The 14,680-nt window shown below is 45.7% G+C and overlaps 1 long non-coding RNA gene across 1 annotated transcript; it reads left to right on the top strand.

The window, feature by feature from the left end:
- The first annotated feature begins 13,237 nt into the window (after positions 1 to 13,237).
- Positions 13,238 to 13,730, top strand: LOC124669571. Its single transcript, XR_006992234.1, has 2 exons — positions 13,238 to 13,519; positions 13,622 to 13,730. It is a non-coding gene; the product is annotated as an uncharacterized LOC124669571 (long non-coding RNA).
- Positions 13,731 to 14,680: the final 950 nt, after the last annotated feature.

Raw genomic sequence — 14,680 nt, 5'->3', positions numbered from 1 at the left:
CGAATACGAGGATAACAATCACCAATCAATACTTAAGGGGACTACTTAGCCTTAATGGCTCACTCAAGATGATATATCATCATCACAATCATTACTTAACAACAACTAGGTTTTTCCATTTAGTGGTAGGAAATAATTTCCTCTCATTGAAATATTTATTAGGGTTTCTATTTATTATCCTTGAGAAATAATTTCCTCCCATTGAATCTTGTTAGGATTTAATCTCCTCAAATAATAAGGTATGAGATCATGTTGACCAAGGTCAATACTTCACATTTATCATTTGAGAGAAAAGTGATTTAAATGAGGTACTATACCTCATGCAATTTAAACACTACTATTACAACAATTTAATATCTCCAAGTAATCAAGTATGAGGTGCTATAGCTAAGATCCTTTCCTCATATTGAATCACTTGAGACAAATATTTAAATGAGAGAGAATCTCTCATACCATTTAACAATTAAATTTGGATAATTTAAATGGACTAGAAATGGCCACATAGCCATTATTTGAATCTAGCCCATGATCATATGAAACAACCATATCATATTTTCACATAAAAAAATAGAGTATTTTAAATGAGAATTATGAGAATTTGAATCACCTCAAAATTCATCATGGTTGATTTTTAATAATTATTTGAATTTTGAAAACTTACTGCCTTGTTATTTTTATCACATAAATTCTATAACGAATCTAGGATTGAGACCAGTGGGGTTTGATAGATAATTTCACAAGCTTTCCAAATATATAAATTTGATCAAATTTGGCTCAGTGGATTTGAAGTTATTTAATTTCTAGCAAAGCACCATTATTGATTTGAATTTAAATCGAATTAAACGAATTTGAATTAGATGGGCTAGGAGGGAAAATTAAACGGGCCGGCCCAGCTGCGTGCCTCGCACGAGCGGGCCGCCTGACACTGGGGTCCACCGGTCAGTGGCGCTTGGCTACCGAATCGGTATGTTTCTTTCTGGATCGCACGATTAGAACATGATCCAACGGATCAGGTGCATCGTCATCGACGGCGAGAGGATGCTACTGGCGCGGCGAGGCTAGGGGGTGGGCGAGCTCACCCGCACTCTGGCGATGAGTGGCGAGGTGCGTAACAATGTTGTCGTGGACGGCGAGGCTCCAGGTACAAGCGGCGTCGTCGGAGGTGGTTCCAATCAACGGCGGCGTCTGCGGCGGCTCCACGGGCTCCGGCGTGCAATTGGAGGACTACGGTGGACAATGTGGACGGGAGAGGGTTCCAGCATAGCAAGTGAAGGGAGAGGAGCAAGTTGGTGTGGAGAACTGAGGCGCGGGGGCTCTCCTTTTATAGCGGCGCGAGGTGGCCGAGGGGCAGGGATGAGGTCGTCCATGGCGCGGCTGCTCTGGTGCGCAAAGAGGCAAGGCGAGGACGCATGTGTGTTGGCGACATCATGGCGATGCTTGCGTGCTAGCTGGCGTAGAGAAAGCGAGAAGGGACGGCTCGGGATGATGCCGTGTCTGCGGCGGTACTGGCGGTGAACTTTGGAAAGGGGCGACTGTGACAGTGCCTCCGCGAGCATTTGAGCATGTCTACGAGCTAGCTGGAGGGGTGGTGATGAGCTAGGCAGCGGCGGAGAAGTAGGGGAGGACGGAGGCGACGGGGCACGTGTGTGCTCTGCGCGTCCAGGGTTGTGCCCGTACGCGTCTGGCATGGCCTGGGCGCGTCTGGGCGCGCACTGGCATGTCGCGTTCCAAGCGTTGGCGTGATCTTCTTTGGCCAGGGAGGGTACCAGCGTGCGTGAGGGAGTGAGGGCTATCTCGTTGACATGGTGGAGGGGACCAGAGAAGAAAGGAGAGGAGGAGTGGCATGGGAGTGGCATGGTGCATTGGCATGGTTAAAAAGTGATCATGTCTCCACTTTAATCAATGCTGCAGGGCATGGTTTGATGCAGAGGAGGTACCAGGACTAGTATGATCACACTTTAGCACTGGTTTAGTCCAAAATCCGATGGGTAATAGGGTGTATGAGCTTTACAGATTATTGCACACAAGGTGCTCGACCAAATGGCCGCAAGAGCTTTATTTTGGAATTTTGAAATGAATTTTGGTGGAGTTGATTCATAGATTATTTGGCACACAATGGTGCTGGTGGTGTGCAAAATTGAGTAGTTTTGTGAAAATCCAAAAAGTGTAGAATCTAGAATCTGATTTGAGGTTGCTACTTTGCTTGATGAGATTAAGAAATAGAAAAGGAATTAGTCAAGGTGGTCAACATCAAAACTGTTCACCTTGATGAGGTCTTGGATGAGGTGCAAAGACTTGAGAATGTTTAGTTTAGAAATCTCTTAATACAAGGGCTCAAAGTGGGTAAGATGTTAAAATTGTCACATATGACCATTATCATATGTGACTTGGTTTTTGATTTTCTTTTTATTTGATTTGCATTTCTTTGGTTCAAAAGTGATTCTTATTAGTTTAGGGACATTTCTAAACCATTGAAACAATTCAAACTGGCCTAGTTTAAAGATTTGCACAAATTGCCATAAGCACATATGTGGTGTTATTTTCATTTTTTCCTTTCTTTTATTTTGGGTTTCTCTTTGATCAAAAAGTATTTCTTTGGGTTCATTTAAGGTTAGGTTGAGTTTAGTCAAACCATTTGGGTAAAGTATGAGGGCATAGGTCAAGATTTGTCATTTTGGCTATATGCCACATATGCCTCTATGTATATTTTTATTTTCTTTTTGTTTCACATTGGATTGAGTTGGTAAGTGATAGGTTGGGTTTGTTTAGGTTTTTCAAACCATCTAAACAAGGTAGAACATGGCATAGTCTATCATTTGTAAAAATGGCTATTTGTTCACATAGGCCTTTCTTTTAAATTTAATTTCTTTTTATTTGTTTTATCTTGGATGGTGACAAGAAGGGTGAGGTTTAGGGTTTGGAGAACATGTTCCAACATATCAAGCAACTATCATGGCAAGGATCACACCTACATGCTTAAATACTATGCATATTACTTAGTTTAATAAAAGTTTTTGTTGGTTCCAAAATTTGGAAAAATGGAAATTTATTTTTCTTCTTTGTTTGAAAATTTGGGATGTTACAAACCCTTCCCCCTTAAAAAAATCTCGTCCCGAGATTTTAAGAAAAGTTAGGTTCCTAAGAGAGATTGGGCAATTGGATTAACAGGAAACATACTCTGCATGGTCTGGGGTGCTTCCTGGGCTTCTGTGGCACTCATGTGGTAGAGACGGCCGTTGCGGTTTTTCGGGTTCCTTTTTGCTGCAAAGCGGCGCTGTTGCTGGGCAGGTGCAGCGGTATTGGGGGCAGTCTTGGCAAGCTTCTTGGGGCACTCATTGGAGTAGTGACCCACAGTTCCACACTCATAGCAGGTTACCGTTGACTTGTCCTTTGGGGAAATGGGGGTAGCATTGCTCCCAGTCCTTGGGGCGGTATTGGGGTTGTTGTTGTTACCCTTGGGGTGGTTGTTGTTGTTGTGGTGGTGGTTGCTGTTGTTGTTGTTGTTGCTGCTGTTGTGGCCTCCTGGCTTCGGGTGGCCTCCATTGTTGTTGGTGTAGTTTGGACGGTAAGTCTGAGCAGGTGGCTTGTTGTTTCTTGGGGCAAATCCTCCAGTTGAATTGTTGCGGTACTTCTGTGTATGGCTGGGTCCATTCTGGTTCATCATCCTGCGCTTGCGGTTCTCGTTGGCTTGATGCAGCTTCCCTTCCATCTGTATGTTGTCTGAGTCCACAAGGGCTTCCAGGTCAGCGAACGGAATGTTCACTAACACAGTTTGCATCTCATCATGCAGTCCATTCAGAAATCTTTCCTTCCTCTTCTCGTTGGTGTCGGTCTCATCCGGGGCGTACCTTGACAAAGTGAGAAATCTGTCGCGGTATTCCACCACGGACATCCTTCCTTGCTTGAGTTCCCGGAACTCGTCTCTCATCTTCTTGATCAGTCCTTGGGGCACGTGATACTTGCTGAACTTGAGTTTGAAGTCTTCCCAAGTCATCATTTGTCCCGCATTCATTGCGCGGGCACTTGTCCACTAGGCTCTGGCAGGTCCTGACAGGTAATGGGTGGCGAACAGTACTTTTTCAGCGGCTTCTACTCCCGCAACTTCTAAGTTGTTCTCCATTGTCTGGAGCCAGTCATCAGCATCTAGGGGCTCTTATGTCTTCCTGAACATTGGAGGGTTGGTGTTCTGAAAATTCTTTAGTTTGGATCCAGGGTGATCATGGTTTCCATGGCCTTGATTGTTCTGGGCTATCTGTTGCAGTGCGGCAATATTGGCTTGTCGTTCAGCTCTCTCGGCTTCTCTATCTGCCATCATCATTTGGAGCATCTGCATCATTGCATCCTGATTTGTGATGCGGGTTGGAGGGGCCATCTGAACACTGAGGTAGATCATGAGATAAGAGGGAAATTTCTATGGATTGTTTGGTTTAAGTTTGAAAAGTTCAAAACTTGAAAACTTGAGTAGTGTTGAAGGGGTAAAAACCAACAACACTTTTTCATTCATACCAAGCATCACACATTAAAAAGCTAACACACCGTTGGTTTTAAGAACCATTCATTCGCTCTATGATACAAGGGGACCGATACGAACTCACACCTACGATAGTGCTTTAGTGATACTACTCTTCATCCGGAATGGTGGTTTCTTCATCTTCATGGGTAATGTGCTTGGCGAAAGGCGCGGGCGTTGTCCAACTCTTTGCGGGTCTTGTACAACATAAAGTCCAGGTATGCAACATAATGGTTCATCTCCGGGTGCGGTAGCATGGTTATTGTCCTTCCCATGGGATCATGTCTTGGGTAGTAAACAAAGCGAGTGTTCTTGATCTTGTTCGCATTTTGTCCACACAGACGGGCAATTGCTTCCTGCATGGCTTTGGATATTCCATCCTTCCAAGTGTTCCCCGTTACAGAAAACCATATGGTTTCCCATATTGGGGCTCCAAGCTTTCCTCTCAGATCTGCAGTAACTTCCCACCGAGGTTGGTTTCCCGACTGATTATTGAGTGGTATTCCGAAGAACTCGGGATACGGACGTCCTAAATATTCAACTAGTTGCTTCAAATCCTTCTCGAACATTAGGTTTCTTTCGTGGCCAAGCTGATAGGACTCACAGTTGTACTCCATCTGTGAACCATTTAGGATGAGTAAGTTAGTGAAGTGGTCAAGTGTGCAAACTTTTATGTAAAGTTACAAGGAAAAGTAGAGCATGAATTTCTTATTTTGAAAAGATCTCAGGGATAAGTGGGAGAATAAGTTTTCATAAATATACACTTCATTTGTTTTTGAAACTAAGTTTTTCAGACGTCCATTCTAACTAGGGTCTCCTAAGGTCAAACAATGACTCTGATACCAACTTGTCAACACCCGGATTTTTAAGTCCAGATGCCTATTATGTCGTACATTGCAATCCCAGGAATATTGTTTTTGCGAGATATAATAGATTGATATCGCAGAACATCATTCATTACATACCATAATCGTCTTACATCACAGGATCACATGATCCAGTCTTAATACAACATAGTGGATCTAGAGATCCTATTACAAAACACATAGCGGAAGCGAAGTAGCGGTTGTGGTCCATCTGTTCCACAGGAAACTGTTGACGTCAGGAGTGGTCCTAGTTATCATAGACGTCTTCATGTTCATCGTCTTGGTTCTGGTACTCCTCTTCATAGTCTGGCCATTTGAATAGCCAGGGACAAAGCCATGAGTACTTTTAAAGTACTCGCAAACTAATACTAATGTAAGTACTATCAACTATGGTAAGGGGGTGCTAAGCTCTAGGTTTATTTGCATAAAGCCGAGTTTTATTTCATAAGCACTTTAGTAATAAAAGACTCTTCATTTGCCAAACTAACTCAAGTGGGAACATTAGTGTCATTCCCACAACTTTGTTGTGATCAATTCATCTTTCAAGTTCAAGTCACCAGTCACATGTCACATTTTGAAAATGGTCTGATGACAGAACAGTATGGCCTTTCCAATCGTCCATAACCGTGGACACGGCTATTCGAATAGTTTTACACTCTGCAGAGGTCGCACACTTTTGCCACAACATTTGCAATAATCCGTCAGGGTTAGTCTGTCCCTGATTTATCACACTCCGTGTGCGGACTACCAACCATAACCTTTCACTTACATACCCTAGTACAGGCACCTCTCCCCATGAGCTTGGCCTCCCAGTGAAGACAAACCGTCAGCCTGGGAACTGCACAGGGCTTGGGTAGGACATTCACCTCATTTCACGTTATTTCACATCATATTTCAATGGAGGAAGCCTCGCCATAACCCCTATGACGCTTGTTTAGATGGAACCCATACTAAAGCACATAAATTTCTAGTTAAGCCCTTACCCATGTTGGGTATTGTGGGGGTACTTTCAAATTGGAATGGTATCGCATCCGAACCTAACCATCAGTTTTTGTAAAGTTCACCATGTCATTCACAAGTCACCTTCACCTTCAAAATCTTTCAATAGAATGACTCATCATTCCAAGGTTTTCAAAGTCATTGGTTTTCACATGTTCCCATCTAGAGTAGTCACTTTTAGTTTTAGCATTGGCAACTAGTCATGAGGGGTACTATTTAACTTGTAGCTCTCTAGGCTAAGTGTGATGCTCTTGTACTAATCTATATCTGGATCAAGTAAATCATGAATCAAAAGGAAACTTTGATAAACCAAAGTCAAAACTTGTAAGTTCAAAACTTGGGATGGGATCATTAAGCATAAAGTAGAAGGTAATGGTGCCTTGCTCTTGTAGAGCTTTGCACTAGGGCAACTTGCAAGAATATTAGCTTGCTCATGGTGATATCTTGGATTAGTAATATCTTGCCTTGAGTGGTGTAGTGATCAAAGTTTTCTTCTTCTTCCTTGTAGAAGACCTCCTCTTCTTGGTAGTCTCCGGTACTAGCGTCTATAAACGAATACGTGGATAACAATCACCAATCAATACTTAAGGGGACTACTTAGCCTTAATGGCTCACTCAAGATGATCTATCATCATCACAATCATTACTTAACAACAACTAGGTTTTTCCATTTAGTGGTAGGAAATAATTTCCTCTCATTGAAATATTTATTAGGGTTTCTATTTATTATCCTTGAGAAATAATTTCCTCCCATTGAATCTTGTTAGGATTTAATCTCCTCAAATAATAAGGTATGAGATCATGTTGACCAAGGTCAATACTTCACATTTATCATTTGAGAGAAAAGTGATTTAAATGAGGTACTATACCTCATGCAATTTAAACACTACTATTACAACAATTTAATATCTCCAAGTAATCAAGTATGAGGTGCTATAGCTAAGATCCTTTCCTCATACTGAATCACTTGAGACAAAGATTTAAATGAGAGAGAATCTCTCATACCATTTAACAATTAAATTTGGATAATTTAAATGGACTAGAAATGGCCACATATCCAATATTTGAATCTAGACCATGATCATATGAAACAACCATATCATATTTTTACATAAACAATTAGAGTATTTGAAATGTGAATTATGAGAATTTGAATCACCTCAAAATTCATCATGGTTGATTTTTAATAATTATTTGAAATTTGAAATTCTATAAAGAATCTAGGGTTGAGACCAGTGGGGTTTGATAGATAATTTCACAAGCTTTCCAAATATATAATTTTCATCAAATTTGGCTCAGTGGATTTGAAGTTATTTAATTTTTAGCAAAGCACCAGTATTGATTTGAATTTAAATCGAATTAAACGAATTTGAATTAGATGGGCTAGGAGGGAAAATTAAACAGGCCGGCCCAGCTGCGTGCCTCGCACGAGTGGGCCGCCTGACACTGGGGTCCACCGGTCAGTGGCGCTTAGCTACCGAATTGGTATGTTTCTTTCTGGATCGCACGATTAGAACACGATTCAACGGATCAGGTGCATCGTCGTCGACGGCGAGAGGAGGCTACTGGCGCGGCGAGGCTAGGGGGTGGGCGAGCTCACCGGCGCTCCGGCGATGAGCGGCGAGGTGCGCAGCAATGTTGTCGTGGACGGCGAGGCTCCAGGTACAAGCGGCATCGTCGGAGGTGGCTCCAATCAATGGCGGCGTCTGCGGCGGCTCCACGGGCTCCGGCGTGCAATTGGAGGACTACGGTGGACAATATGGACGGGAGAGGGTTCGAGGAGAGCAAGTGAAGGGAGAGGAGCAAGTTGGTGTGGAGAACTGAGGCGCGGGGGCACTCCTTTTATAGCGGCGCGAGGTGGCCGAGGGGCAGGGATGAGGTCGTCCATGGCGCGGCTGCTCTGGTGCGCAAAGAGGCAAGGCGAGGACGCATGTGTGTTGGCGACATCATGGCGATGCTTGCGTGCTAGCTGGCATAGAGAAAGCGAGAAGGGACGGCTCGGGATGATGCCGTGTCTGCGGCGGTACTGGCGGTGAACTTTGGAAAGGGGCGACAGTGACAGTGCCTCCGCGAGCATTTGAGCATGTCTACGAGCTAGCTGGAGGGGTGGTGATGAGCTAGGCAGCGGCGGAGAAGTAGGGGAGGACGGAGGCGATGGGGCACGTGTGTGCTCTGCGCGTCCAGGGTTGTGCCCGTGCGCGTCTAGCATGGCCTGGGCGCGTCTGGGCGCGTACTGGCATGTCACGTTCCAAGCGTTGGCGTGATCTTCTTTGGCCAGGGAGGGTACCAGCGTGGGTGAGGGAGTGAGGTCTATCTCGTTGACATGGTGGAGGGGACCAGAGAAGAAAGGAGAGGAGGAGTGGCATGGGAGTGGCATGGTGCATTGGCATGGTTAAAAAGTGATCATGTGTCCACTTTAGTCAATGTTGCAGGGCATGGTTTGATGCAGAGGGGGTACCAGGACCAGTATGATCACACTTTAGCACTGGTTTAGTCCAAAATCCGATGGGTAATAGGGTGTATGAGCTTTATAGATTATTGCACACAAGGTGCTCGACCAAATGGCCGCAAGAGCTTTATTTTGGAATTTTGAAATGAATTTTGGTGGAGTTGATTCATATATTATTTGGCACACAATGGTGGTGGTGGTGTGCAAAATTGAGTAGTTTTGTGAAAATCCAAAAGTGTAGAATCTAGAATCTGATTTGAGGTTGCTACTTTGCTTGATGAGATTAAGAAATAGAAAAGGAATTAGTCAAGGTGGTCAACATCAAAAGTGTTCACATTGATGAGGTCTTGGATGAGGTGCAAATACTTGAGAATGTTTAGTTTAGAAATCTCTTAATACAAGGGCTCAAAGTGGGTAAGATGTTAAAATTGTCACATATGACCATTATCATATGTGACTTGGTTTTTGATTTTCTTTTTATTTGATTTGCATTTCTTTGGTTCAAAAGTGATTCTTATTAGTTTAGGAACATTTCTAAACCATTGAAACAACTCAAAATGGCCTAGTTTAAAGATTTGCACAAATGGCCATAAGCACATATGTGGTGTTATTTTCATTTTTCCTTTCTTTTATTTTGGGTTTCTCTTTGATCAAAAAGTATTCCTTTGGGTTCATTTAAGGTTAGGTTGAGTTTAGTAAAGGTTTCAAACCATTTGGCTAAATTATGAGCGCATATGTCAAGATTTGTCATTTTGGCTATATGCCACATATGCCTCAATGTATATTTTTATTTTCTTTTTGTTTCACATTGGATTGAGTTGTTAAGTGATAGGTTGGGTTTTTTTAGGTTTTTCAAACCATCTAAACAAGGTAGAACATGGCATAGTCTATCATTTGTAAAAATGGCTATTTGTTCACATAAGCCTTTCTTTTTAATTTAATTTCTTTTTATTTGTTTTATCTTGGATGATGACAAGAAGGGTGAGGTTTAGGGTTTAGAGAACATGTTCCAACATATCAAGCAACTATCATGGCAAGGATCACACCTACATGCTTAAATACTATGCATATTACTTAGTTTAATAAAAGTTTTTGTTGGTTCCAAAATTTGGAAAAATGGAAATTTATTTTTATTCTTTGTTTGAAAATTTGGGATGTTACAGCCACCTTGGAGCTCTCTCTGCTGAGAACCTTGAGTATGTTCACCTCTGTTTTCAGTCCCCCTTTATTGGTATTTTCATTGTTACCCCCAGCACTCAAATCACCTTCAGTACCTTTTCTCTGTCTCTTGGGGGAGTTCTGCTGTGATTCATCCTTGGCATTCTGCACTTCAGAAGCATAATAGGTTGCATGGTTGGTATTGGGATCAATCACTTCCCTGGTGAACTGAAACTCATAAAATCCTTTTTTGATAGTGCCAATTCTGGAACTGGGAACAAGAGCAGGATCCTGGCAGCCAAGCTTGACTCTGATATATGCAAAGTTTCTGAGATAATTCATATCTAAGGCTAGAGGCAAGCCAGCCATACTGGCAGCATAGTAAGCAGTAGATTTGTTTCTATATCTCATTGGAATCCCCTTTACTCTGAATCAGGCTTCTTCCATTACAGCAAAAGGTTCAATATCTCCAGCCCATTTTTCAATCTTGATAATAGTATCAGGAACAGTCTTCATGAAAAACTTGCCAAAGTGAGAATTCTTCAATGCTTTTAGCATTGGGAAATCTAGTAATGTATTGCTTCTCAGCAGCCACTTTGATATAGAATCTCCATTTATAACCCATGGAATCAGACCAAACTTGGAATTCATGTTCGATATCTCTGAAGGTAGCTTCTCCCCTGACCAGTGTTATCTGGGCATAATTCAGCAGTTCCATCGATTGTACTTCTGCCTCTACATCAGGAATGACATAAAATCCTTGACCAAAATCTGGACTACCATAATATGGTGCTTTATACTCCAAAGGGTCTCTATCTTGACAGATACTAACGTGATAATTGTTTCCACAGTTCAAGCAGCCAAAGGGTTTCTCAATCCCATTGTTCTGGAAAGGAAGAGCGCTAGGAACTGCACCTCTGTTGACTGTCGCCACCGATGGAGGTACAGAGGACCCCATCGACACGACAGCAACAACATTGGGAGCAACAGATGAACTAGGAGCAGATCTACCAGAAGTAGGAACAGGTGGATCAATAGGTCCAGTGGGATTTGCAGTACTCACCATGGTAGTCTGATGCGGCACTGAAGAAGAAGGAGCTGTGGCGAAGGAGTTCGTAGATGAATCCGCCCGAGTACCCGCCATCTCTTGCCTGTGTGCCCAACGATCTCTATTGGCATTGTTCACCGTCATCTGGTCTTCCTTGCGTTGCCTCTCTGCCAGCGCTCGTTCTCTAGCAGCTTTCTCAGTGATGCGCAAGGTCTCGGCACGTCGTCGATCTTCCTCCAGCATATGCTCTCCGCTGCGACGGCGCTCTTCCGATCGACGGCGCAGATCGGCTGGAGGACAATTTCTTGGATTCAACAATATTACAGGGTCCATTGTGAAAGTTGCCAGCGGCCCATATTCTGGCTGGCTCGTGTCTCTTTATTTTCCATCCTAAGGCCTGAAATACAGGGTGCAGCTGGTGCATGAGTTTGGGCGTTTTAGGAGATACGCTCTCTCCTAGTCAGCTCGCTTAGACTTCAAAAAATCCCGTATGCCTATACAATCTACCGCAGTAGGCCGCCGCTACCACTCCGCCGGAGACCGACCGCCGTAGCCGGCCGGTTCCCACGGAGGGGCGCAGTTCTACGCCGACGCGATGCGGAACCTTCTAGAGGAGGCTGCCAGGTTGTGCTGCGTTGGCGGCCCTACAGAGCATCGTGTCGGAGGCCAGGACCGTGTTCCGGCACGTCGTCCGACTGAATGAAGCCCAAGATAGCCAGCGCCACGCGCACGGATGAGATCCCCGCGCGCGTGCGGCAAACGCCCGCAACCAGACATCTTCGTATTCTTCACGGATACCGCTGCTGCAGGACTGCGTTCGTTGCCATTTTTCCTGCGAGTGCGCATCTACGATCTATGTTCGCTGTCAATATCCTTGCTGTATTGCTGCACTCTTGGCTAAAACTAAACTACTACTACTAGTATGTCTGCCAAGTAAGGCTGATACAATCGCCTCCTCGGCGGCTGCACTTGCGATGTCCAGCATTTTCCCAACGGCGCAACAAAACAAGTTAGTCATTGCTAGCTTCCTTATGTCTCCCAGTCCCAGCCCTATAATCTCCCCTCCCAGAAAATAAACCATTCACTTGTGCCTGGTAGTATCAGTCATTCCAAGATCGGTTATCACTCTCTGGAAATCGTAAGTGTTGATGTGCGGTACCGGTTTATATCTTCTCCTGCCTTCGAGGGTGGATGGCGGCAGTGGGTTGTTTCCCCTTCATCAGATGCACATAACTCTGCTGCGAATGGACTTATGAACCACACATGCTCACATATTTATGACCCGGGTCTGCTGTCAGGTCTCCGGCTTTCCGTCTACAAACCTACTTCCTCCGGTCATGTTTAATTGACGCCTGATACTACCTCGCTTAGCTACTCCCTGTGTCGATTAAATACAACCGGAGGTAGTAAGTCTCCTCCGTCACGGCTTACGCGTGTCCTGGTCGAATTGACGATAATGCAACATATGATTACAAAATATATCATTGAAAACTTAGATATCACTTTCCAATGATATAATTTTTATAATATACAAGATATATGTTGCAAATTAACAACTGGATACGCCTATGAACTGGGAGTAGATTATGACCAAATATTGCACCATCTTATGAGGCGAAAGTGTTCTGCTGGAATATATGGTGTGCTCTTTTCACTAGTACTAGTATGCACCATCGTAAAATGTGTATGGTGTCAAACATTTCTTTTGTGGTACCCTCAAATAAGTATTATCCCTCCATTTTCATCGATCCAATGGTTTATAAGCTTTTATACTGGTATCAAAAATCCGACCAGCAGGAATTCTACTGATGACCTCGCGACCACACGTTTACAAAAGAGGCCTGGCCCAATAGAGCCCATCCCGGCATCATCTTGTAACTGACTGGTGTGTCGCCAAAAATAAAAAACAATTTCTTCATTGTCTCGTATCCACCGCTTGCTCCACACCCGATCCTCATCCCACCGCCTCCGTCGCCGGTCGATTCCGGCCGGCTCCGGCGAGACCCCGCGGCGCTGATTACTACCGAACCGAAGCCACCCTCTCCTCCTCCCGCGATTCCAAGACGTGGAGCTAGCCGCCTATCCGCTACCCCACGATGAACCTTAAACCCGTGGATCCCGGCTGGTCGGCGCCGCCTCGGACGCCTACCGCGTGGCTGCAGCACCACGCCGTGCGGTGGCCGTCGACGCTGACCCAACGCCGGCGCTTTTCCGCCGGTCCTACTGCTGCTAGGGTTAGGACGGGGGCGTCGCCTCCGCCGGGATGAACGCCGCCTCCATGACAACCGAGGCTACAAGGTTGCCCTTCCTTGGAGTCGTGGAATCTGCTGCACATTCCTTGGAGTTTTATTTCTGTTCCATCAAGATACAGGTTCAGAGTTTTTCCCATTTTCGGAATCATGGTTTCTCTTATGTCTATCTACTTTGAAGCAAAAGCTTCTTGCCGTGTGTGTTGCTGTGTTGTACCACTTGTACCAGTTTGCTTCTTTGTACTCCCTCCGGTTCATATTAATTGACTCTAATATAAATGTATCTAGACACATTTTAGTTCTAGATACATCTATATTGGAGTCAATTAATATGAATCGGAGGGAGTAGTTAATTTTCTTTTCTATTTTGTTGGTTGGGGCTATATTCCAGTAGGAATGCAGAGAACTGTAGTTATATTCTTATAATCTGATACTATGATTATGTTCCTTAGGTTTGAGGAAATTCGAGTGTGACAGGGAGAGACGCAGGTATCAGCAAAAATAGATTTCCTCATTTCTCTCCCCTGGTCGTCCCCAGCAGCGGCTGAAGGGGAGAAACCCTAGCCCCGCCCTCCAGCTCCCCCCTCTCCCCTCCCTCCCTTGCCGCCGCCAGCGTGTGCCGCCGGGCAAAGCCCGCGCGGTGCCGGCGGCGGCGGGCCTTCTCTCACCCGGCGCGTGGCGGGCCGTGCGGGGCGGCTCTGATCCATTGCGGCGGTGCAACTCGGCGGAGGTCGGCGGGGCCTGGCGCGGCGGCGGCCGGCGAGCTGCGGCAGGGGCGTCCTCTCGCACTTGGAGGCGGCAGTGGTCGGTGCAGCTTTGCGTGGTGGCCGTGGTTGTGCATGGCGGCCGGACTCGATCTGGGCCTGTGCGGGCCGGCGCGGCCCGCAGCTTCGGGACGTGGTGGCGGCGCGAGGAGCTCTGTCTCCGGCGTGCTACGTGGGCGCGCTAGCGGTGGTGGTTGGCCGGCAAGGGTGGCTCCCTCCCTCGAGCTCCTGCCGGCCGCCGGTGAGGCCGGTGGTGGCCGGCTCTCCTCTTCGGCGACGGTGAGGCCGGTGTGGCTTCTTGCCTTTCCGGTGGTGGTCCAAGCCGACGTCTGCGTCCCCGTCCATCGCCTCCAGTTCGCCGCTGGCGGCATCGGGGGTACAGTGAAAGACCAGGGTGAAAGCCCTGCCCGGTGCTTCCGGTGCGCATCACGGCGACGCCTGAGGGCGCCGCTTCCTTCATGAAGGCGTGATATTTGGTCCCAACCATGCCTTCCCTCTCCTCTGGTGCCAGGGGAAACCCTATGTCCGGTCCTTCGGGCAAGGCGACGGCGGCGCCATGGCGTCGTTCTCTTGAAGACGTTGTCGGGGCTTCTTGGGGAGAGGCCGATGTGTACTTGGAGGCTGGGCATTGTGATGC

The sequence above is a fragment of the Lolium rigidum genome, chromosome 7, assembly GCF_022539505.1.
Source record: "Lolium rigidum isolate FL_2022 chromosome 7, APGP_CSIRO_Lrig_0.1, whole genome shotgun sequence".
Taxonomy (NCBI): Eukaryota; Viridiplantae; Streptophyta; class Magnoliopsida; order Poales; family Poaceae; genus Lolium; species Lolium rigidum.
The sequence above is the reverse complement of the archived record's forward strand: the minus strand, read 5'-3'. Positions and strand labels throughout refer to the sequence as shown.